This window comes from Giraffa tippelskirchi, chromosome 8, assembly GCF_054371585.1.
Source record: "Giraffa tippelskirchi isolate mGirTip1 chromosome 8, T2T-mGirTip1v1.2.pri, whole genome shotgun sequence".
NCBI lineage: Eukaryota > Metazoa > Chordata > Mammalia > Artiodactyla > Giraffidae > Giraffa > Giraffa tippelskirchi.
In genome coordinates this window covers 92428923-92454337 of record NC_137282.1, presented here as the reverse complement: position 1 = coordinate 92454337, position 25415 = coordinate 92428923, and the positions used below count along the sequence as shown (strand labels likewise).

At 38.3% G+C, this 25415-nt stretch overlaps 2 long non-coding RNA genes across 2 annotated transcripts in view; both read left to right on the top strand.

The window, feature by feature from the left end:
- Positions 1-25415, top strand: part of LOC145516525 (uncharacterized) — a 365062-nt gene that overhangs the window by 173012 nt on the left and 166635 nt on the right. The window lies entirely within an intron of this gene.
- Positions 5245-10314, top strand: LOC145516530 (uncharacterized). The gene is made up of 2 exons (XR_014061445.1): positions 5245-6053; positions 7923-10314. It is a non-coding gene; the product is annotated as an uncharacterized LOC145516530 (long non-coding RNA).

Here is a 25415-nt window from a genome sequence, read left to right as displayed (position 1 = left end):
GAGGTGACACTGTGTGCTTAAGAAAAGAGGAGGAATATGAATCTTTGTTGTTAACTCAAGTTGAAATGTATATGGAATTCCAAGACTCAGAAGACTAGCACTCTTTCACCTCACTAGTGCATCTCAAGACAATACTTTATCTCGTAGTTGCTTGGAGAACTGGAGATTAGTGCCCTACTGTTGCATTGTATTAATGAAAGAGATGATAAGAAAACCTAACATGATGGCTATAATCTCAACAGTGCTAACAAAACAAAATTAGAACCTGACAAATAGTTTGAGGGGAGTTACAGAGCTGAAAAAAAGATTCCAGCTTTAATGAGCTACACTAATTGATGGAACTCTGATTTGTGTTCCTTTTAGCAATTGTATTTAATTGCTAAGTTAATTGATAAGTACTATCATGGATTACAAATGTATTATCCATGCACAACCATAGCATGCATAAAGAAATTAACTACTAAAAAAATTCTACACATTAAATTTATATTACAAGTTATAGAAAGTTCTAAGACAGCAAGATAAGCAATTACTTGTTAAGGACCAACAATTGACATCACTACTTGAGAGCATGAATTCATTCTAAAGCCATGTAATTAACAATATTAACCTTATTAGCATTTTTTCTCCTTAACTTTTGGAGGAGTGTAGAAAGTTCTCCTAAATGTCAATTTTTTTTAAAGGAAAATCTGGATATTCCTTAACATTAAAAACAATAAGCTCCTAACAGATCATAGCCAGTGTGTACTAACAACTCAGGTTTCACAACTGCTCAACAGCTGCTTCCATATTATACAATTCATTCAAAATCCCTTTAGGGGAGGGTCACTTAATCCCCTTAGTGTTTGATCTGTAGATCATTGTGTTTAAACATGTGGGTCTATTATTAGCAAAAACTACACACAAACTTTAAACATCATTTGAAGGGTTAAAATTTTTGTCATTTGTTTCACTCTTGATGTCTTTAGTAAGCAGTCATTCCAAACTCTACTTTTTTGTAAAACTAGTACATGAATGAAGATTTTAAAAGTGTTAGTTGTCTTGTTTCCATGGAAACTAGCAGTAATCTACACTGATTACTGAACTCAGGGAAAGTAGACTCAGAAGGTACCATTATGAAGAAGACACGTCTATAAACTATAAAGGTAAATTAGCTGCCAGAAGTAACTGTTTTATGTTAGGTTTATTATCTGTATAAAGTATCCTTCTGTACATAAAGCCCAGTTTACGGGCAATGAGGTACTAAAAGGCTACTTTCCCTTTCCCCAGAAAATGCTTCTATTGAGGCATCAGTGTGTGTGTGTGTGTGTGTGTGTGTGTGTGTGTGTGTGTGTGTGTGTGTGTGTGTGTGTGTGTGTGTGTGTGTGTGTGTGTGACTATTTGTATGAGTAAAATAGTACCAATCTGATAGTTTTTAAAAATTGCAGATACCAGTAATGGTCTACTGTATCACTGGTCCAGGGATATAGCATCAGCATGGCTACTTTACTGTGAATGCCTTTGAAACTGACCTGGGACTGGCTATTCCATGGGATACTCTCCTGAGTTCATTGGCAACAAAAGGCTTAAATGTAGAAAACCTTTATTTATGCACCTTGTCTGTGAGTATGGTGGGAAAAACAGGACAAAACTAAAATAATCGGAAAATAAGCATCTAACCAGTTCATTTAAGGTCAAGTACATCAAAATTTAAGCAATTGTTATAGATAATTTATTTTAGTTTCCTTAATAGGGAAGAAATTAGAGGGACAGATCTAGGGATTTTGAGAAATCAATCCCATTTCTAAACCTTGATTGTAGAAACATCATTATTATGTAAGTGACTCTATTCTTAATTATTTATGACATGGTTTCCGTAGCAAACATGGTTTCAGGACAGTAGACTCTTTTATTTGAAAATAGACATGAACTTTAAGGCTTCTCAGAATTTTGTGGTAGAAAATTCTATATAGGCAAATAATAAAGCCTGTGGCTCTTAAGTAGTATTCATTAACTATGCTTTAGTTATCCAGAAGTGGCCTCTTAGTTGTCTAAAACCATATGCAAAGTTTTTTGCATGTGTACCTTTGTCTAGAATGAGGGTGTATAAGTTTCGGCAATTCACCAAGATTTATGTAATTGCTTTCTACCCTGTGACTTAGCTGGTAAGGAATCTGCCTGAAATGAGGGAGATCTGGGTTCGATCCCTGGCTTGGGAAGATCCCCTGGAGAAGGGAAAGGCTACCCACTCCAGTATTCTGGCCTGGAGAATTCCGTATAGTCCATGGGGTCTCAAAGAGTTGGACATGACTAAGCGACTTTGACTTTTATCCCATACTTATGTAACTGGTAGGTAAAACTAAACAGCAGCCACAGATTTTAATGGCTGGTTCAAGAAACCCTGGAGATCCTTAGGACCTTCCAAAGGAGTCCAGAGTGCAAAACTGTTTATGTAATAATGCTAAGACATTTTTTGCCTTTCACTCTGGCAAGGTACACAATTGAGGGTGGGTAAAAGTGATAGTCCCTCAGCCCCTCAAACCAAGTAGGTGAAACTATACTATTATCCATGTATTTTTTTTTTTTTTTTATCCATGTATTTTTTACTGTAATGCACTCACAGTTTTAAAAAAGCCATTTCAATTTATAAGTGATGAAGCATAAAGTTAATTTTATTGACACATACCTCTGAGTATATGTCTTATTAATATTCTGTGCAATAAAATGAGAAGTGGGCATTATTTGTTGTGATATGAAAGTATGATGGCAGTCTCAAAGAAGAACATTTGTACAGTCATTTGAAAATAGAAAGGAGCGTGATTAGATGCCTTTCCCCCACAAAGCACCATTCTTTCTTTAAAGAATGGATGACAAAGTTATAGTTATTCAGATTATGGTATTTGAGACATATTCTCTGAAAAGTGAATGAAATGATCCTGTTAAAGGAAAACAGCTGAAAGTATGTGTGTGTTTGTGTGTGTGTTTATGTGTGTACTCATTCATGTCTGACTCTCTGTAATCCCATGGACTATAGCCCAACAGGCTCCTCTGTCCATGGAATTCTCCAGGCAAGAATACTAGACTGGGTTGACATATCCTTCTCCAGAGGATCTTCCCAACCCAGGGATCGAACCCTGGTCTCCTGCATTGCATACAGATTCTTTACCATCTGAGCCACAAGGGAATCTCCAGATATGTAGCCAGTGATAAAATCTGAGCATATAAAAAGATGCTCAAAGTCATGTCATTAGGGAATTGCAAATTTAAACAATGAGATACTACTACACACCTATTGAAAGTGAAGTGAAAGTGTTAGTCACTCAGTCGTGTCTGACTCTGCGACCCCATGGACTATATAGTTCACCAGGCTTCTCTGTCCATGGAATTCTCCAGGCAAGAATACTGGAGTGGGTTGCCATTCCCTTCTCTGGGGTATCTTCCCAATCCAGGATTGAATACAGGTCTCCTGAATTGCAGGCAAATTCTTTACTGTCTGAGCCAGCAGGAAAGTCCACTACACACCTATTAGAATGATGAAAATCCAAAATACTGACTGTACCAGATGCTGGTGAGGATAGGGAGCAATAGGAATGCTCATTCACTGCTGTGGAAATGCAAAATGGTGCTGCCATTTTGGAAAAGGCTTGGAAGATTTTTACAAAGCTAAACATACTCTTACCATATGATCCAGCAGTCATACTTTTTAGTATTTACCCAAAGGAATTGAAAACTTATATCCACACAAATACCTGCACATGGATGTTTATAGAAGCTTTATTCAGTTACCAAAATAAGAAAGCAATCAAGATGTCTTTCAGTAGGAGAATGGATAAACTGTGGTATATCTAGATGATAGACTGTTATTCATCACTAAAAAGAAGTGACCTATCCAGCCATAAAAAAGACACAGAGGAGCCTTACATACATAATACTAAATTAAAGAAGCCATCTGAAAGGCTACATACTATGTAATTTCACCTATATGACATTCTGGAAAAGATAAAACTAAGGAGACAGTAAAAAATCAGTGTTTGTCTGGAGTTGGAGGGAGGGATGGATAAAAAGGTGAAGCACAGAGAAATTTTAGGCCAGTAAAACTTTTATATGTGATATTATAATAGTAGATACATGTCATTATACACTTGTCAAAACCCATACAATGTACAACACCAAGAATGAATTGTAATGTAAACAATGAATTTGGGGTAATAATGACATGTAAATGTAGGTTCATTGATTGTCACAAATGTACCATTCTGGTGCAGAATGTTGATGGTGGGGGATTGTATGCATATGTGGGAGCAAGAGATACAGAGGGGCTTTCTATACTTTCTACTCAATTCTTCTGAGAACTTAAAACTCTTCTAAAAAAGAAGATCTATTGAAAATCTCTTATGGGTGAAAAAATCCCATATGCAATGCCATGCCTAATAAAAAATTCCATACAAAAGATAGAATAAGGAACTTTAATGAATTAGGGTGCAAAAATTCCTAGGTATGGTTATAGATTCTGCATTGCAACTCATCTCAGGAAACTACCATTTAGTGATTTTTCTCTGTAGTAGCAAAAATTTTCCACAATTATATGAAACAATTATTAAAATATTCTTTTCTTTTCAACTACAGATCTGTATGAGGTTTGATTTTCTTTATTACTTCACACAAAATAACATATTACAACAGATTACATATGAGTGCAAATGTAAGAGTGTAGCTACCTTCATTTAAGACGTGTTAAATTTGAAAAAAAAATAAAATAATGTTATTCTTTGCATTAATTTTTTTGAAAAGTGTAGCTATTTTTCTTAAAACTCCTATTTTCTATGTGTAAAACATTTGTTATTGTCATTTAAAAATAACTTAATTTTTCATGTGGTAAATATCAATTGGTAGAATCCTCATAAACTGAAGCTCTTTGAGGGCCTCAGTATTAAGGGTAACAAAGTGTCCTGAGACGAAAACATTTGGGAACCTTAAACTGCAGTAGAGTAATGTCTCTTATGCTAGTCAAGATCTGTATTTTGATCATTGTACTTCATATATTTAGATTCCTCATTCCTCATTCTTTTCAGTGACTTGGACTTCTAGAAATTTAACAGTTGGTATGAGTTTACCTAATTTAGTTATACTCACTGATGTTGTATACAAGTGTTTCCCAAGTTGCCTGTAACAAGTCCTGTCCAATTGTATGGCTGTTTATTCTGCTAACTTGTTGTAGCAAGAAGATATGTGTATCCTTCTTCAAATTATGAAATCCAAAAGTTAGTGCTTTTGGAAAAATAAATCTCATTTTTATTTCTCCAGGAAGATGATATATCTTCTACTTAGTATATTGGTCCTTTTGCATATTATGAAGATAGATAAGCATTAATGTAAATTCAATTGACTAGTTTATATCATGGAGCACAATATATAAGGAGACAAAATTCTACCGTTTATACAAAATGAGCAGAAAATCCAAACAAGTGACTAATATGTCAGTCAACAGTCATTATTAATAAGTATATTGTGACCAAAAGTAGGGACTATTTTTAGACAAAATACATCATGCATTCTACAAAATCATAACAAAAGATGTATGTTTTTTTTAGCCACCTTGATTTAATTTAATCACTCCATAGTTAAAGAGAAAATGACTCTGAGGTGAAAACTATCCATTTAAGATTTTCAATAATTCTGCAAGTGTCGTCATTGTTTATTGAACCACAAGAGCACAGAAGACCCTGGTGAAGGTCTGAGTTCTCCTTCCTTCATCAGAGATCCTAAATGTTGTGCAGCAGTTTTTGTGTGTGTGTATGTATGTGATTGTGACACCGCATGGGCTGTACCTGTTAGGTCAGATTCTTAATGAAACCAACTTGCAGTTCAAAAGCATTGAACTTTATCTACTGGTGGCCCAGTAGATATCTACTGGTATCTACTTTATCTACTGGTAAAGAATCTGCCTGCAATGTGGAAGCCCTCGGTTCGATCCCTGGGTTGGGAAGGTCCCCTAGAGAAGGGAACAGCTGCCCACTCCAGTATTCTGGCTTGGAAGAATTCCATGGACTGTGTAGTTGATGGAGTCACAAAGAGTCAGACACGACTGAGTGACTTTCACCTTCACTTTATCTGCTAATCAATCACCCCATGTAGTTATTGAAGTTTAGTGTATTTTTCCCATTTCATATCTTTTCTGATTTCATATTAGCTTAGAGGAAAAACTGCTCCAGCGTATTTTTTTTTGTATGTGAGTTTTCCTATTAGCATATTCTGAAATAGCTTATTGATACTCAGTAAAGTATAGTAGAATGTAAGTGATAGAATGGACCTTAAGCTTCTCCTAGATCAATTCCTGTAGTTTGCAGGTGGCATATGACTTAACCAGTGCCTCAGAAATAATTGAGAAATCAAGGGAATTCCAGAAAAACATCTACTTCTGCTCCATTGTCTATGCTAAAGCCTTTGACTGTGTGGATCACAACAAACCAGAAAATTCCTAAAGAGATGGGAATACCAGACCACCTTACCTGCCTCCTGAGAAACCTGTATGCCGGTCAAGAAGCAACAGTTAAAACCTTACATGGAACAACTGACTGGTTCAAAATTGGAAAAGAAGTACAACAAGGCTGTATATTGTCACTCTGTTTATTTAACTTCTATGCAGAGTACATCACGTGAAATGCCAGGCTGGATGACTCACAAGCTGGAATCAAGATTTCTAGTAGAAGTATCAACTACCTAAGATATGTAGATGATACCATTCTAATAGCAAAGAGGGAAGAGGAACTAGAGAGCCTCTTGATGAAGGTGAAAGAGGAGAGTGAAAAAGCTGGCTTGAAACAACATTCGCGAAACTAAGATCATGGCATCTGGTCTCATAACTTCATGGCAAATAGATGGGGCAGAAGTGGAAACTGTGACAGATTTTCTTTTCTTGAGCTCCAAAAATCATTGCAGATGTTGACTGCAGCCATGAAGTTAAAAGACGCTTGCTTGCTTCTTGTAAGAATAGCTATGACAAACCTGGACAGCGTATTCAAAAGCAGAGACATCACTTTGCCAATAAAGGACTGTATAGTCAAAGCTATGGTTTTTCAGTAGTCATGTATAGATGTGAGAGTTGGACCATAAAGAAAGCTGAGTGCCAAAGAATTGATGCCTTTGAAATGTGGTGTTGGAGAAGATTCTTGAGAGTCCCTTATACTGCAAGGAGATCAAACCAGTCAATCCTAAAGGAAATCATCCCTGAATTTTCATTGGAAGGACTATTGCTGAAGCTCCAATAATTTGGCTACCGGATGGGATGAGCCAACTCGTTGGAAAAGACACTGATGCTGGGAAAGATTGAAGCCTAAAGGAGAAGGAGGTGGCAGAAGATGAGATCATTAGGTAGTATTACTGACTCAATGGACATGAATTTGAGCAAACTCTGGGAGAGAGTGAAGAATAGAGAAGCCTGGTGTGCTGCAGTCCATGGGGCCACAAAGAGTCAGACAAGACTTAGTGACTGAACCATAACAACTGCAGAAATAATTAATAAGCATAGAAGAATTAGAATCTGGGCTGAAACCTGTTCTCCATTTTTAGTCTAGACAGTGATTATTAGGTTAGTTGTGGAAAATAGTCAACATTTACTGGAAAGCATTATCAGTAAAGAGAAATTTTAGTTTTAACTAATAAACAAGTCATAGACATAGACCCAGATTTTAGAGTGACATGGAATGTAAAAGCTTATCAAATGTATGTGAGACACAGCCCATGACTTATCTTCAAATGGAGAGATAAGACATGTGCACTGCACATGATGAATTGAAATGGTGCTTGGTAATTGTCAGAAGCATTTTAAGTAAGGTTCCAAGCAGAAATCTGGAGAAGGAAATGGCAACCCACTCCAGCATTCTTGCCTGGAGAATTCCATGGACAGAGGAGCCTGGCGGGCTACAGTCCATGGGGTCGCAAAGAGTCTGACATGACTGAGCGACTGTCACTCCAGGCAGAAATAGCTGCTTCACACTGAAAGAGCTTTACACTGAATAGGCCTGCCACTTAGCACTATAGCATATTAGAAGGTGCATCCTCCAAACCAAAAGCAGCCTCCTGGAGCAGAGATGCAGAGAGAGAAGTTACTTCACTGTGATACAGCACTGCCTGGGTAGAACCACCATCTTCATGTGATGGAAGGTGGCAGAATCTTTCTAGGAGGCAAGCCTTAATCCTCAATAACTGTTCTTAAGCTGGATGCATGAGAAATAATTAAAATGTAAAAATAAGAGTTCTCAAGGAAGAAGTGAGCCTCCTAATGCATCCAGACCTCATGGGACAGCAGTAGTATTGGAGCCACAAAAGAGGATTCTGGGGGACAACTCTGGAGACCATTACCTGAGCCATATTTGTTAAGGGTTTCATCACCAATTCCTTAATGAGGAGGAGAAAGACAGTAAGAACCTACTTGGATTTTTCATATTCACTGTCTATAAATCTGATATCAAAGGATATAATTATCATTGTATATTGTGGGCTTAAGTAGTATCAACTGAGCCTTGTGTTGTGAAAAATTCCAGTTTTTGAGGTAGGTAGGTATTTGATTGGATCAGTGGATTTGTCTGAATATTTGAGTCAGGATTCGGGAACTTAGGATGGCCAGAGACAAACAGCAGGTAGTCCTGCCCATTCTGAATCACTGGTCCAAGTCCTCTTTATATGAACCCCTGACTAGAGAATCCAATTTGTTCAGTGTTACCTCTGTGAAGCTCTGCTGCAGTGTTAATTAGCCCAGGGTTCATTGTTTTGATAATTTCATGCTTCAGCAGAATATCATGAATTGCAAGCAAGCAGAAAACTGCTTTTCAATTTGCAAAGAAACCCCTCTATGGGATCTTAGCAAAACCTTTGTAACACTCCAAGAAGAACTTCCTTTTACATAATAAAGCATTATTTCCAAGATTTAATTTTCTCATTGCTTTTCGTTTTCTGTAAAGACTGCTTGATACAAAAGGTCAAGGTATCAGCAAAACATAGACAGATTTTTGCTGAATGACATAAACCTGTCAGAATGCTGAGCTTTGATGTTCCATTAAGTGATCGATGTAGATTACTGACTTTTGGCTAAATGCTACTCAACCAGATAAGGTCAATACCTGTTAGTTCATTGGTGGAATAATTAATCAATCAATACAGGATGCTTGAAGTCAGGGAGAATTATTGCCAGGCTTGTATCTCCGGCTTTGGTCACAGAAATTATTTAAAAACATCCTTGCAGCATTAACCCCCTCCATGCAGGGTTTACTGTAACATTATATATCCAGGGAAAAGGAAGAAAAAAAATTCCAGTGAGCAGTACTTCTTGTAACCTTGAGCTCCCAGAAGGAAAAGCCTCTAACAAGCTGAGAGCACCATCATTAGTTCTTCCTTTCACATCATCGCACTCTGCTTGTAAAATAATTACATGCAATTTTTCTATTTTACAGTTGGACCACATGACTCCCTGTTCTTTTGCACAGCGACTCACCCCTCCCCCAGACTGCTTGGCTGAAGGCTGGAACTGCTCACCTTTAAACATCTCAGCCAGCGGCTTTTATGGTAGCTGGTTACAATATTTCCTAAGAGCTAAAAAATAATCCATTTGGTTAGTAGGAAAATTCTGTCTCCTCACTATTTTCTGTTTCCAATGCAACCAAAATTTTTCTTTGAAATGCACTAGGCCAGGATTCTTTGTATTTTTCAAAGTTGCAAATGTTGCCATTTCCTTGAACTTGTGAGTTTGGAACAATTGGTAACACTTCTTGCTAGAGGATTATTATTGACTGATTCTAATTATCTGCTGGTTCATGTTCTGTGGGAACAAAGCATCTTTTCTGTATAACTTACAAATTACTATTAATTTTTTGCAGAACTAATGATAATGTTTTTATTCATTTCAATAATTATGATATGTTTAGAACGAGCCAGGCATAGTCACAATCTTTCCTCTCAAGGAACTGTGACATTTAACCAACATCTTGGCTTATTCTGGTTTTCACATCACTTCTTTGTCTCTTGCTATCATTTAATGCGTCCACATCCTATGAAGTAGATTGTAGGAGGATTATTATTGCAATATGTCAGTTGGGAGAAGCTAAGTCACATAAGGCTTATTTCCTTAAAGATCAATTATTTAGCAAATACTTGGAAACAGAATACAGAATTCCTAGGTCTTTAGGAATCTAGTGTGAAACTACTGACAGGTTTTGCTTGGGTTGTGTATATGCAATACCCCTAAAATGATACAAAGTGACAGTCTCTGCTAGCCATTAGGTCCCAAAGTAACTCTTTGTTCATGTAAAACACAAGAATTAGAGAAAAAGAAAAGAAAAATTAAGTTAAGTTATTACCTGTCCTCAACAGCCATGCCCAGCTAAGCTCTGTCTGGATGAGCTGTGAACGCCTGTGCCTGCACACTGCCCACTTGCATGCACCCCAAGTCACCCACATCAACAGCAATCCGAAGCAGAACCAAAGGGCTTCCCCCAAATGAGTTGACAGTGTCAGCTTTAGAGTTGTTGGGTGGGGTTATCCAGGAGCAAGATCGCTGAGCTGGACTCCTCAGAAAGGTCTGGCATTTCTGTCTCCATGCCTGCCCACGTACTTTCAGATAAGCTGCTGCTGCTGCTGCTGCTAAGTCGCTTCAGTCGTGTCCGACTCTGTACGACCCCATAGATGGCAGCCCACCAGGCTCCGCTGTCCCTGGGATTCTCCAGGCAAGAATACTGGAGTGGGCTGCCGTTTCCTTCTCCAGTGCATGAAAGTGAAAAGTGAAAGTGAAGTCGCTCAGTCGTGTCCGACTCTTAGCGACCCCATGGACTGTAGCCTACCAGGCTCCTCCGTCCATGGGATTGTCCAGGCAAGAGTACTGGAGTGAGGTGCCATTGCCTTCTCCGTCAGATAAGCTAGTGTATGACTATTATGTGAATCGTGACCCCTGAGGTGTGGGGGTTCATGACAGTGCTTCATCTGAAACCTCTGTTTTCAGTCGAGGCTCTCGAGGCTGATCTCACATCTTTGCTAATCTTGTCATTCCTAGGTGGGGTCTATAGTGTTTTCTTTGTCTGGGTGTTTTCTGTGTCAAGTCAGTACTGCAGATGTAGCTGTGGTTTCTGGTCCTGAAGAGAATGACAGTTTCCACTAGCCAGCTTTCAGAGCACCCCCTCTGGAGGCCTCTACAATGACAGGTAAGAAGCCAGACTGTCCTGAGACCGTCAGGCCAGAGAGGCCATTGGTTGCCTGTCCCATCTGAGTCCAGCTTTTTAGCCATTCTTGCCAAGTCATTAGGAAAGTGGAACAGCCCTGTACCCTTATAAAGCAGGCGATCTACCAACTGACTGTACTGCTAGCTGGACTCAATACAAACAGAAGAATCACCCAGTAGGTTCTGCTTGAATTCTTGATTTACAAAATTGTGAGTGAAATACAATGTGTCATTTAAAGGTGCTATGTTTTAGGGTAGTTTTTACATAGTGACTGGTAAGTCATAGGTGGTGATGAAAGGAAGTGCTGGTGAGGGATTGGGGAAGTTGGACAGGAAGATGGAGTCAATAGATAGAATCAATTAATGGGCAGGTGCTCTGGATAACCCAACCTCTGTCCCCCAGCGACCTCTGGAGACCAAGTGGAATGCAGCTCAGGGTTGAGGGCTATTGAGACACAGGAGATATGGGTTTGATCTCTGGGTCAGGAAGATCCCTGGATTAGGAAATGGCAATCTACTCCGGTATCTTTGCCTGGGAAATCCCATGGACAGAGGAGTCTGGTGGGTTTACAGTTCATGGGGTTGCAAAGAGTCGGACACGACAGAGTGACTGAGCATTCATGCATGCTGGGCTTAGACTCAGCATTCCAGACTGTTCTGCTTGCAGGCCTAATGTGCTCCTGAGCCTAGAGGAAGTCTTCACATACAAGTGCAGTGGGTGCACCAAGAAGCTGAGTGCATGCTGAGTGCCAAGGGGAAGGGTGGGGCTGGCAGAGTCTGCTACAGCAAGTGGTGTCTTCAGAAGGGGTTTTAGGGAAAGGATACCTCTGTTACTTGTCAAGCCTGATTTTTTTCTGCCAAACATGCCAGGCATGTGTGTTTGTTTTTATTCCCCACTCCCAGGGACTTAATTACTCAAGGCCTAATGCAAGTAGCATCTGTCCCTAGATGCCTTCTTTGACCTACTACAGGCAAAATTAGTCCTTCTGCAATCTGTGATACGGGCTTCCCAGGTGGTTCAGTGGTGAAGAATCTGCCTGTCGAGCAGGAGACCTGAGTTCAATCCCTGGGTCAGGAAGATCCTGTGGAGAAGGAAATGGCAACCCACTCCTGTATTCTTGCCTGGAAAATCCCATGGATAGAGGAGCCTGGCGAGCTGCAGTCCATGGGATCACAAAAGAGTCAGACAAAATTTTGGTAAATCAATAGCAACAACAATCCGTGATATCCTGAAATCCATGTTTAAAGTGCTGTCTTACCATATTTTGCCATAATGTAGTGTCAGTTTGACAGTCTCACAACTCTCTTTACTGTATCCAAAGTCTAGGAGGGAAATAGACTGACTGTGGCTTACAGATCTTTTTAATTTACCACGAGTGTTCAATTGCTCAGTCGTGTCCAACTCTTTGTGACCCCATGGACTGTAGCCTGCCAGGCTCCTCTGTCCATGAGATTCTCCAGGCAAGAATACTGGAGTGGGTTGCTATGCCCTTCTTCAGGGGATCTTCCTGACCCAGGGATCAAAACCAGGTCTCCTGTATTGCCCGGCAGGTTCTTTACCACTAGCACCACCTGGGAAACCCGGTTTCCCATACTGGGACCTCATCTGAGGTTTGAGAAGTGGCGCACAGAAGATGCCTGAGGTTTATTTACTGTGTTAATTGAAATAGATTTTTAGATTGACTTATGTCTTTCTACACATGCTTCCATCTTATTAAAAAAGCAGGCAGGATATTTCCTATACATTCTAATTTAAACATGTTTCTAATAAAAACCCATTGCATTGAGTGGACTATATTTCTTTGACAGATATATTCTAGTGAACTAGACAAACAGCAAAGAAAGTAAAAACAAATATTTTCCAAAATTCTTGGTGGTCTCCTAGTTCTCATGAGGTTTTTGGTGAAATGATAAAGATCAAAACATTGCAGGGCAGCTTAGGTCCTTGGAAAATGTACTCTAGGTCTGTTTGAGAGTTGGCGTATCTTGAAATAATTTTGAATTATTATTTCCAGTAATATATGCAGCAAGAAGGGGCTTCCCTGGCTGCTCTGTGGTAAAGAATCTGCCTGCTAATGCAAAAGACTTGGGTTCGAAGATCCCCTGGAGAAGGAAGTGTCTACTCACTCCAGTATTCTTGTCTGGAAAATTCCATGGACAAAGGAGCCTGGCTGGCTATAGTCCAAGGGGTCACAAAGAGTCAGACACGACTTAGCAACTAAGCAACAACAACAATGCACCAAGAAAATATTATCTGAAAGATCATGAATATATTCCTTGAGAGATTCCAAACTCCTATGAAAAAATAAGAAAAATTCCTAAAATGTCAATGAATTGGTAATCATTTCTCACTCTTTAGTATATAAATAAGGCCATTTTGATTGGGTTATTCTTGCAACACAGAAAATGGTCATAAACACCAAGAATAGGGCTTTGGCTCTTTAATAATTTGTGGTTAGAATTCTACAAGTATCATGGCTACAAACAGCATACCCGTGAGTCCTCAGTACCCTCAGCTGGGTACTAGTAAACTTTCTAATGTGGGGCTACCTCAAAGCAGTCTCTTTCTCTCTCTCTCTTTTTTTTTTGGTCCCATTATTAGTACATCTACTTTCAAAATCAAGTATTAAAGAGAGAAGAATAACTCCTCTTCATCCCTCCTACCTAACAAGCTGGTGCAAAGTCCTAATAGGCAGTGTTGCACACATTGTCTGGGCCATTCCTCCAGTCTCCTCTTAGTATCTTAGCATGTCCATTTCTTACGCTTGTGTCGTTGTTCATGCAGCCTCCTTGCTTAGATTTCCTTCTTGCTATTGAGCTGCTGATTTTTGTTCTCTCCTGAAGAGTCGCTTCAAGCAGCATCTCATGCAGAAGCCAGATACAATGAGAGGATATGCCTCAGTGCTTTCACTAATATCTTCATGTAACTTTGCACTTACCACATTTCTTACAGATCTTTTTTTTTTATATTCTGTAATACTCATCCATTGTAAGTATACAGTTCAATGATCTTAGTAGATTTTAGAGTTGTACAACTATTACCACCACCCAGATTAGAACCTTTCTATCACCCCATAAGTTCCTTTGTCTCCTCTGTCAATTTCTGCCCTCACCCCCCAGCCTAGATTGATCTCCTTTTTTCCCCATAGATTTGACATTTACCCCTTTGCATTTCATATACATGAAACCATATGATATGAAGCGTTTTGCAGAGTACATCATGTGAAATGCCAGATGGATGAATCACAAGCTGGACTCAGAGATTGCTCAGAGAAATATCAACAACCTCAGATATGCAGATGATACCACTCTGATGGCAGAAAGTGAAGAGGAAATAAAAAGTCTCTTGATGAGGGTGAAAGAGGAGAGTGAAAAAGCTGGATTGAAACAACATTTAAAAAACTAAGATCATGGCATCTGGTCCCATCACTTCATGGCAAATAAATGGGGAAAAGTGGAAGCAGTGATAGAGTTTATTTTCTTGGGCTCCAAAATCACTGTGGACAGTGACTGCAGCCAGAAATTAAAAGATGCTTTCTCCTTGGAAGGAAAGCTATGATAAGTCTAGACACCATATTAAAAAGCAGAAACATCATTTTGCCGACAAAGGCCCTTATAGTCAAAGCTATGGTTTTTCTAGTATTCATCCACAGATGTAAGAGTTGAACCATAAAGATGGCTGAGCCCCGAAGAATTGATGCTTTTGAACTGTGGTGCTGGAGAAGACTCTTGCGAGTGCCTTGGATTGCAGGGCGATCAAGCCAGTCAATCCTAAAGGGAATCAACCATGAATATTCATTGGAAGGACTGATGCTGAAGCTGAAACTCCAGTACTTTGGCCACCTGATGCGAAGGGCTGACTCGTTGGAAGAGACCCTGATGCTGGGAAAGGTTGAAGGCAAAAGGAGAAGGGGATGGCAGAGGATGAGATGGTTAGATAACATCGCTGACTCAATGGACATGAGTTTGAGCAAACTCCAGGAGATAGTGGAGGACAGAGGAGCATGGCATGCTATAGTACATGGGGTCACAAACAGTCAAACAGGACTAAAGGACTGAACTAAACAGGACTAAAGATCTTCCACTTGGCATTTTTTTGCATGTTCACTCATACTATAGCATGTACCAATAATCTGTTCTGTTTTATTGTTCTACTGTGTCCCGTTTTATAAATATACCACATTTTGTTTATAAATTCACCAGGCGATGGACATTTGGCTTCACTTTATGGCTATTGTGAAAATGATACTATGAATATCCACATAAAATCTCTGGATGGATACCTAGGAGTGGAAGTGTTGATTTGTACAGTAAATTTGTATTCAACTTTGTAAGAAACTGTCAAACTGTTTTGCACAGTGATGTATCATTTTGCACTCCCACAAGCAAGGCAGGAGGATTTTAGCCAGTTTTGTTGTATCCTCCACATTTGCTATTGTTTGTCTTTTCAGAATAATCATCTAGTGGGTGTGAAGTGATCTTTCATTGTGTTTTAAATATGCATTTCCCTAATGACTAGTGTTGTTGAACGTGATTTTAATGTTATTAGGCAATCTTGGTAAGATGGTTTTTTATATCATTAGCTCATTTCTTGAGTTACTTGTCATGAGTATTTATCTTGAGTTTGTCTTCTTATTATAGAATTGCAAGGGTTCTTCATATAGTCCAAATACAAATCATTGGTCAGATATATATTTTGAACTACTTTCCCCCAGTCAGTGTATTATTTTTTTACTTTCTTCATGGTTCCCTTTGAAACAGTTAATCTCATTTTAAAAAATTGTTTTGTGAGTCAATCTTTCCTACTAATATTTTTCTGAGGACAAACTCTGGGCACATGTATTAATATGTCCATATACATGCACAGTGTTCACAAAGAATTATTGACAACCCACTTGTGTTAAGCAACATTCCAAGTTCTTTGAGTGGGTTAATCCCTTTATTCCTTACAGGAGTCCCATGAAATAGATACTGTTAAAACTGAAGTTCAGTAAGAAAACTGGAGTTACTCCCAGATCACAAAGAGAAAGTAGGAGGACTGGGATTCTGATGGTGGAGCCCAGGCCCTTGATCCCCAGGCTGCTCAGCCCATTATTAATATTTCCCTGGACATCATTAGAATCAGAGAATGCAGGTTGTATTTTCCACATATTTACTAATGATATTTTAAATATTATCATATAGTCTTCAGAGTCAAAAAATAAAATAAAATTTAAATATTGTAGGTATTAGAAGGGGCTTCCCAGCTCGCTTCCCTCATACCTCAGTTGGTAAAGAATCTACCTGCAATGCAGGAGGCCCCGGTTTGATTCCTGGGTCAGGAAAATCCACTGGAGAAGGGATAGGCTACCCACTCCAGTATTTTGGGGCTTCCCTTGTGGTTCAACTAGTAAAGAATCCATCTGCAATGTGGAAGGCCTGGGTTTGATCCCTGGGTTGGGACAATCCCCAGAGAAGGGAACGGCTACCCCCTCCAGACCAGAATGGCCTGGAGAATTCCGTGGACTGTATAGTCCATGGGATAGCAAAGAGTTGGATACGACTGAGCGACTTTCACCTTTCACTTTCACTTTTCCCAGGTGGCGCTAGTGGTAAAAAACCTACCTGCCAATGCAGGAGACATAAGAGATGTGGGTTCTATCCCTGGGCCAGGAAGATCCCCTGGAGGAGGGCATGGCAAACCACTCCAGTATTCTTGCCTGGAAAATCCCATGAACAGAGGAACCTGGTGAGCTACAGTCTATAGAGTCACAAAGAGTCGGACACGACTGAAGCGACTTAGCGCACACTCATAGGACTTAGAACCAGAAATTGAATTACCACTAAAATTAAATATGATGAGCAAGTACAAGGACCTGTTTGATCACCAGGATTTCAGGTTTTCAGATTGTCTTTCCTTGGTAGGCAATAACATTGTGAAATGTTGGAGCAATGTCCGTTTGGAGGGCAGCCGTTGTGAGTAATAAACCTAGCTAAATGGCTCTCTCATCCCTTATGAACTGGTTGAACCTGTTACATACTATGATTTTGAGAAATAAATAACAGATGTTAATAAAAATATATCATGCTTTGTAAATATTAGCTGAGAAATATGATTAATAGTATCTTATTATCAGGGTAAGGATTAAATGAGATGATTTGTATAGCATGCTTTGTCTGGTGTTTGGGAACTAATTAAATGCTAATAATTTCTGTAGTTTCTATGAGCCACAGATCACTTCCTTTCAGTCCTGCTTTCAGTATCCTTGGTTGGATAAGCACAGTCACTGTATATATTTACTCGAATATACTTTCTTTTAGTAAACAGCTTTACAAAGCTTGCATAGAGACTGTCCAGTCAAGTAGCCTGATCTATATAGGTGAGCATTTTTAAAAAGTTTATGAAATAAAAGCTTTGACAAAAAACCCACCTTCCTATTCCTTAGACTTGCACTGTTACCTAAATAAAATGCTGATATTTAGGATTACTAGTTTTGTTTTTGTTTAATATAGTCTTACAGATGTATATTAGAATGAAGACAATGTTAGTTAAAGTTAGACAAAGGTTACTATGTTTTTATTTTTATTCTAGTAATTATCAAATCAGGGTAAATAACTGATATTTTTCTATTAAGAAAAAAGCAATTATATATATTAATGGTGGATTTACTTTTTCAAAACACACATGAACCTTCAGTATAGCTTCTTTTATTTTATTATAGTTTTTCAGCTTTGTTGAGGTATTATTGATGAATAAACAGCATATATATTTAAATTTTACAATGGGATTTTTTTAAAGGTGTACAATGTGATGATTTAATATATACATACACTGTGAAATAATTACCATAAGCTAGCTAACACATTCATCACCTCACATAGTTACTATTTGTGTATGTATGTGTGGTAAAAATATTTAAAATTCATTCTCAGCAAATTTCATGTATATAATACAATATTATTAACTATAATCACCATCAGTTTCAGTTCAGTTGCTTAGTTGTGTCCGACTCTTTGCGGCTCCATAGACTGCAGCATGCCAGGCTTCCCTGTCCATCAAAAACTCCCGGAGTTTACTCAAACCCATGTCCGTTGAGCAGCTGGTGTTGCCATCCAACCATCTCACCCTCTGTTGTCCCCTTCTCCTCCTACCTTCAATCATTCCCAGCATTGGGGTCTTTTTGTGTCTTAGATCCCAGAATTTATTCATCTTATAACTGAAAGCTATAACTTCTTATAATGACATCATTATTTCTTACATGCTTTTTGTTTTCTTGTTTCATCTTACAAACATTTCTGTGCCTATAAACCATACATATTTACTAGACTATCAGACAAGGTTTTATAATATTGCAGTGCTTTCTTTATTCATGCTGATTCTGCCAATTATTGGAGAAAGTTAAATTTTCCTACGTGGCATTATATTTCATCTTTGTTTTAAGATGCGCTGTAATTAATTCCAGAAAATACCTATTTTCTTCATATTTATCAGGGAAATATAGATATGATCATCTATATTAATTGTTTAAAAGCTTTAATTATATAATAATGCCTATTGTCCATAATGCCTATTGTTTATAAGCTTTAAGTATATAGTAATTTGTATTTCAATAATAAAACTCCATGAACACAAATGCAGATATTTAGATAGGTATATTTTATTTAGTCAATTCATAAAAACATTCTTATATTTTAATGAAAATTCAGAATGGATAGCTTTTAGAACAAAAAAAGGAAGTTACACAATATATAAACTTTCACAACGTCTTAGAACATATAATTTATTGTGAAGATAATAGACCTTCATTATTCATCAGTTTTCTTAAGCAGTGTTAAACTTTCAGAAATGCAATGTATATTCTACCTGCTTTCATTTAAAATGGAAAGAAACAAAAATATAAAGCCATCACTGTGATGGGTGAGGAAAAGACCATTTCTAAACATCGAAACTCATATGTCTTAAGTCTGTAAGGCTAAGAACAGTCACACTAGAAAAGTTGCCACACTAGAAATTATGTCCCACTAGACTCAGAAATACATGTGAGTACAGCTTAGTATTTCACAAGCCCTATTATAATATTATAGTGGAAAATTGGCTACTTTTTTGCTGTCCAAGGCTTTTATAAATGCTTAAACCTTTGAATAGAGTGACAGTTAAGTCCCTTAAGGAAACGTGTGTGTGTGTGTGCACTCAGTCGTTCAGTAGTGTCCGACTCTTTGCAACCCCGTGGACTGTAGCCCATAAGGCTCCTCTGTCCATGAGATTTCCCAGGCAAGAATACTGGAGTGGGTTGCCATTTCCTCCTCCAGGGGATCTTCTGGCCCCAGGGATCGAACCCGCATCTCTTGTGTCTCGTGCATTGGCAAGTGAATTCTTTACCACTGAGCACCTGGGATTGATAGTAAAATAGCTGATGGATAGGGATCACCTCCCTCACCCTGGGCTTTGACTCTCACTTTACCATTAAGCTAGCTAATCCTTTGAGTCCTCGAGAGTACCTGGAGAGAAATGGAGCATATTCCCACACTGAGGTGAGGTGGCAGGATTTGGAAACCTTGTGTGCAAAGTTGCAGGCTTATGTTCTGCTTTCACTTTGCCACTGATACCAAACAAGTCTGAGTCCAAACTTGGGAGATAAAAGACCTAAAGTGCTATTCAATATGATGAATATCATCCTTACTGTGCATTCTCTTCTCTATGCAGAAAATATTTCCTATTAAGAGATGACCTAGAAAGTTCAAAATACTGATCATTTACTCCTCTGTTAAATGTTGGCATAAAATATCATTAAATGCTTTGATGATACATTGAAGAAAATTAAATGTATATTTGCAACTTTCTAAAATCTTTTCTAAAAGTTTTTGAATTTATGTTTTAGAATCTTAATAGATTCAATTTACTAATATTTTACTGGTGGCATAGTTTGACTAAATAAACTTCACATAACTGGAAATGGACTTGATAGCCTTCACCCATCCTTAATGAAACTTATTTGTTAAAATCAGTCATACAGACCATTTTACACAATAGGCTATTATATATTAAGGGGCTAGATTGTGCTGCAATCTTAGTAAAGCTCTCAAATCTAAATTTCTTAACATGGTGGAGGGTGATTTCTTATTCATGTGAGGTCTACTATCAAACCAGGTGACTGTTCCGAGAATCTCTTTACTCATGCTGAGGGTTCCTCTCTCTCTCTCCCACTACCCCCTCTCCCAATACATGCAAGTGTAGTGGACCACCCTGAATACATTGCCTCCTTAGCTGATGTGTCAGAAGAGTTAGCTGATGGTCTTGACTGTGGTCTTCTGTGTTTTAGCCTGGAATTCATGTCACTTCCACCCACAACTTATTGCCTAGACCTAGTCCTGTGACCTTTTTCAACTGCAGGTTGTTGAGAAATACCTGTCAAGGGAGAAGAAGTGGATAGATTTTTTTTTTTTGTCTAGCCATCTTTTCGGTCCCCAACGTGAGAATTGTGCTGCCTGAATATGCAAGACTTATAACTGGCCTGCCCTGGCAGACAGAAAGCCATGCAAGTCCTCAGAGCATGTGTGCATGCGTGCTAAGTCGCTTCAGTCGTGTCCAACTCTGTGATCCTTTGGACAGTAGCCCTCCAGGCTCCTCTGTCCATGGGAGTTTTTAGGCAAGAATACTGGAGTGGGTTGCCATTTCCTCCTCCAGGGATTGAAATCACATTTCCTACATTGCAGGCAGATTCTTGACTGCTGAGCCACCACGGAAGCCTTACCTAAGAGGTTCCCACTCTGAATTGGATATATCTTTCCTTTTATTCCTCTGGGTACATTGTAGAAGTCTAAAGTTGTCTTAGGCTCTATTCTACCTCTCTCTCTCTTTAGTCGCTAAGTCGTGTCCGACTCTTGTGACCCCATGGACTGTAGCCTGCCAGGCTCCTCTGTCCTTGGGATTCTCCAGCCAAGAATGGAGTGGGTTGCCATTTCCTTCTCCATCTACCTCTACCTCTCTCATCAGCCACTTATCCAAAGAGATGGCCTGCTTCCATTTCCCAATAAAAATAATATAGCAGTCAATTTATCTGTCAGCAGAAGAGAAAGAACAGCCAAACTTGCTCTTCTCTAAACAAACTTCTCTAATTAACCACCATCATTGACACTTGACAACCAGTTTTTTGCATCATGCTTGCCAACATAAGATGTGGAATTTTCTAGGTCAGTCCAGGGCAGAAGCTACTTATGGAGAAGTAATTTGCCAAGCATGGACCCCAATGTTGTTTACTTTATTCTATGTTGCTCTGACATATAAGTGGAGTAACTTTCCATCATTCAGAAATATGTGAAAATTTCTGGTCTACTGATTTTAAAATATAATTTTACTGTCATTTTGACAAAACATCAGGAGGTAAGTGCAGCAAACTTATATCCTCAAGCCTCCATTATGAACCAAGAATTATCAGTCCTTTTTTTATTTTGCAAACATTACTCACTCTTGAGACTATAGCTCAAATGACATTTCAGTGAAGTGTTCCCTCTCCAAGTTTAATTAGTAGCTCTATCTTTGTTGTTGCAAAACTTGGTTTATATTCCATTAAATCACTTGCCACTTGGCCTAGTGATTTGTCTCTACTTATCTTTCTTGCTTACTGACTTGAGAGTTTTTGAAGGTAAAGACTATGCTATCTGTGTTTCTAAATACTTCTATACCTAATACCATAGCTAGGATTATATCTATGAAGTGAGTCCATTTGCAAAAGAGTATTCAAAATCCCAGGCTTTAAAATTCTGCTTTATGCAATCAAGGTCCATATAAGTAAGTTTTTTATCTTGAGAAATTTTGTGTACATTTTGAAAGCTTATTCAGCATATGGAAATCTGTAAAACTATTTATTTAATAATTCTAACAGAGTACAGTAAATATGTGTGTGTGCATGCTTTTACTTTTAAAATATATCTGCAAGTGGAAAGTTAAACCTCTAATTGAACAGTATAAATGTGATATCATTACTGCTTCATACCAACCATTAAATTTTTTAAAAGACATTTCTGTAATATTATAATAAAGCATTAAAGTACAGGATTTTCACAATGTAGAAAGTAACTCTGACAACCTTTTACTTATTATGTACATCTTTTCTAGGCTTTGAACCTGTTTTATACTTGTTTATTAATATTTTTATCATAGAAATGGAATTCAAGTTCTAAAGATGATTAAATTTGTGATAAATTAAGAACACTTTTATTCCTATGCTCAAAAATGTTAATACCAGTTCTACATGTTACTGTTGTAGGTGGACACACCTGTTATCTAAATTGTGTGATTTATCCAGTTAAAGAGGCTTCTTATAAGTAAATAACATGGAAAGTTTTCATATTCTTACATATAATAAGACTGTGTAACAGCCTTGCTCCAATTTTTAATTATATAGCATATTAAGTCACTTTCCCCACCCCCACATTCGATAATATACTTAAAGTGGAACAACTTGAGATAAACGAATAATATAATTTATGATTAGGTTGTTTAGTCATTCAGTCATGTCGATCTCTTTGCGACCGCATGGACTGTAGCCCTCCAGGCTTCTCTGCCTATGGGATTCTCCAGGCAAGAATACCTCAGTGGGTTGTCATTTCATTCTCCAGGGGATCTTCCTGACCCAGGGATCAAACCCACATCTCCTGCATTGGCAGATGGGTTCTTTATCTCTGAACCACCAGGGAAGCCTATGCTTAAGTTAGTAAAGAAAATTAAAACTTTATTTACAAAGTCAAATACATTCTGTAAATAGTGTTGATATTACAAACAACTTCAGCTTTCAAATTTATTCATACATCTGAACTTTCCTCTCCAAAACTCCTAATAGACTTTCTGAGGGCATCTAAATTGTACAGGATTTGATGTGTATTTGAGTGGTTCTTCAGTCCCAGAGTTGTAGATAATTGAAATATGTCTTTTGAATGGTAGATTGCATACTGATCATCTCATCAACTCCTAAAACCTATCTGAGACAACAGCTATGATGAAAATCAGAGTCTGGACATATAATCTGCAAGGACAGTTGATGTTGTGCTCAGGGCTCAAATCAAAATCTAATGACTCTTTTCATACAGAACCTATATGAGAAAATTGGTTAATATTATAAGGCAGGTCCAGGCAATGGGGTAATACTGCATATTTTCCACAGAGTTGTTTTTTTTTTTCACTTTTGGCTTTATCATGCCTCTCTTGATTTATCATTCCATCTACAAACAATCTGAAATCTCAGATTTGGTGCTTTTGTGATCTTACATACATTTATTACAGTCTTTGTATGTGTACAAACAAACAATAGCTATTTAGAATCTTCAATTTTCACACTCGGTAACCACCTCCTTTAATTCTAAGCAAACTGAGAAAAATGTAGGGCTGGATAAAATCTGTTTTCTTAGTCACTAGGCAACTGTTGTTTCATCCACATTTTTCTGGAATATACCAATTTTAGGAAGTTAATGAATCTAAATGTTCAATGGCTATCACTTCCAAGAAAGAATGGGGAAGTTAGAAGAAAAATTTTGTCTTCAACATTTGCAAGATGTATCATTTAGCATATTTGTAATAATCAATTGGATTCTAGTCTTTAATTTGAGTGTATCAGAGGAGACCACAGGATAAAGCCTGTTGAAAGTGAAAGTTGCTCAGTTGTGTCTGACTCTCGGTGACACCGTAGACTATACATGGAATTCTCCATGAAATTCTCCTGGAATTCTCCAGGCCAAATAGTAGAGTGAGTAGCCTCTTCCCTTCTCCGAATCTTCCCAACCCAGGGATCGAACCCAGGTCTCCGTCATTGCAGGCAGATTCTTTACCAGCTGAACCACAAGGGAAGCCCAAGAACACTGGCATTGGTAGCCTATCCCTCTCCAGTGGATCTTCCCAACCCAGGAATTGAACTGGGGTCTCCTGCATTGCAGGCAGATTCTTTTTTTTTTTTTAATTAAATTTATTTATTTTAGTTGGGGGCTAATTACTTTACAATATTGTAGTGGTTTTTGCCATACATTGATATGAATCAGCCATGGGTTTACACGTGTTCCCCCTCCTGAACCCCCCTCCCACCTCCCTCACCATCCCATCCCTCTGGTCATCCCATTGCCCCAGCCCTAAGCATTTGTCTCATGCATCAAACCTCGAATGGTGTTCTGTTTCACATATGATAATATACATGTTTCAATGCTATTCTCTCAGAATGTGCCACCCTCACCTTCTCCCTCAGAGTCCGTAAGACTGTTCTATGCATCTGTGTCTCTTATTTTGTCTCGCATATACGGTTATCATTACCATCTTTCAAATTCCATATCTATGCATTAGTATACTGTATTGGTGTTTTTCTTTCTGGCTTACTTCACTCTGTATAATGGGCTCCAGTTTCATCCATCTCAATAGAACTGATTCAAATGTATTGTTTTTAATGGCTGAGTAATATTCCATTGTGTATATGTACCACAGCTTCCTTATCCATTCATCTGCTGATGGGCATCTAGGTTGCTTCCATGTCCTGGCTATTGTAAACAGTGCTGCGATGAACAGTGGGGTACATGTGTCTCTTTCAATTCTGGTTTCCTTGGTGTGTATGCCCAGCAGTGGGATTGCTGGGTCGTATGACAGTTTTATTCCCAGTTTTTTAAGGAATCTCCACACTGTTCTCCATAGTGGCTGTACTAGTTTGCATTCCCACCAACAGTGTAAGAGGGTTCCCTTTTCTCCACACCCTCTCCAGCATTTATTGCTTGTAGACTTTTGGATAGCAGCCATTCTGATTGGCGTGAAATGGTACCTCATTGTGGTTTTGATTTGCATTTCTCTAATAATGAGTGATGCTGAGCATCTTTTCATGTGTTTGTTGGCCATCTGTATGTCTTCTTTGGAGAAATGTCTGTGTAGTTCTTTGGCCCATTTTTTGATTGGGTCGTTTATTTTTCTGGAATTCAGCTGCATGAGCTGCTTGTATATTTTTGATATTAATTCTTTGTCCATTGCTTTGTTTGCTATTATTTTCTCCCATTCTGAAGGCTGTCTTTTCACCTTGCTTATAGTTTCCTTTGTTGTGCAAAAGCTTTTAATTTTAATTAGGTCCCATTTGTTTATTTTTGCTTTTATTTCCAATATTCTGGGAGGTGGGTCATGGAGGATCCTGCTGTGATTTATGTCGGAGAGTGTCTTGCCTATGTTTTCCTCTAGGAGTTTTATAGTTTCTGGTCTTGCATTTAGATCTTTAATCCATTTTGAGTTTATTTT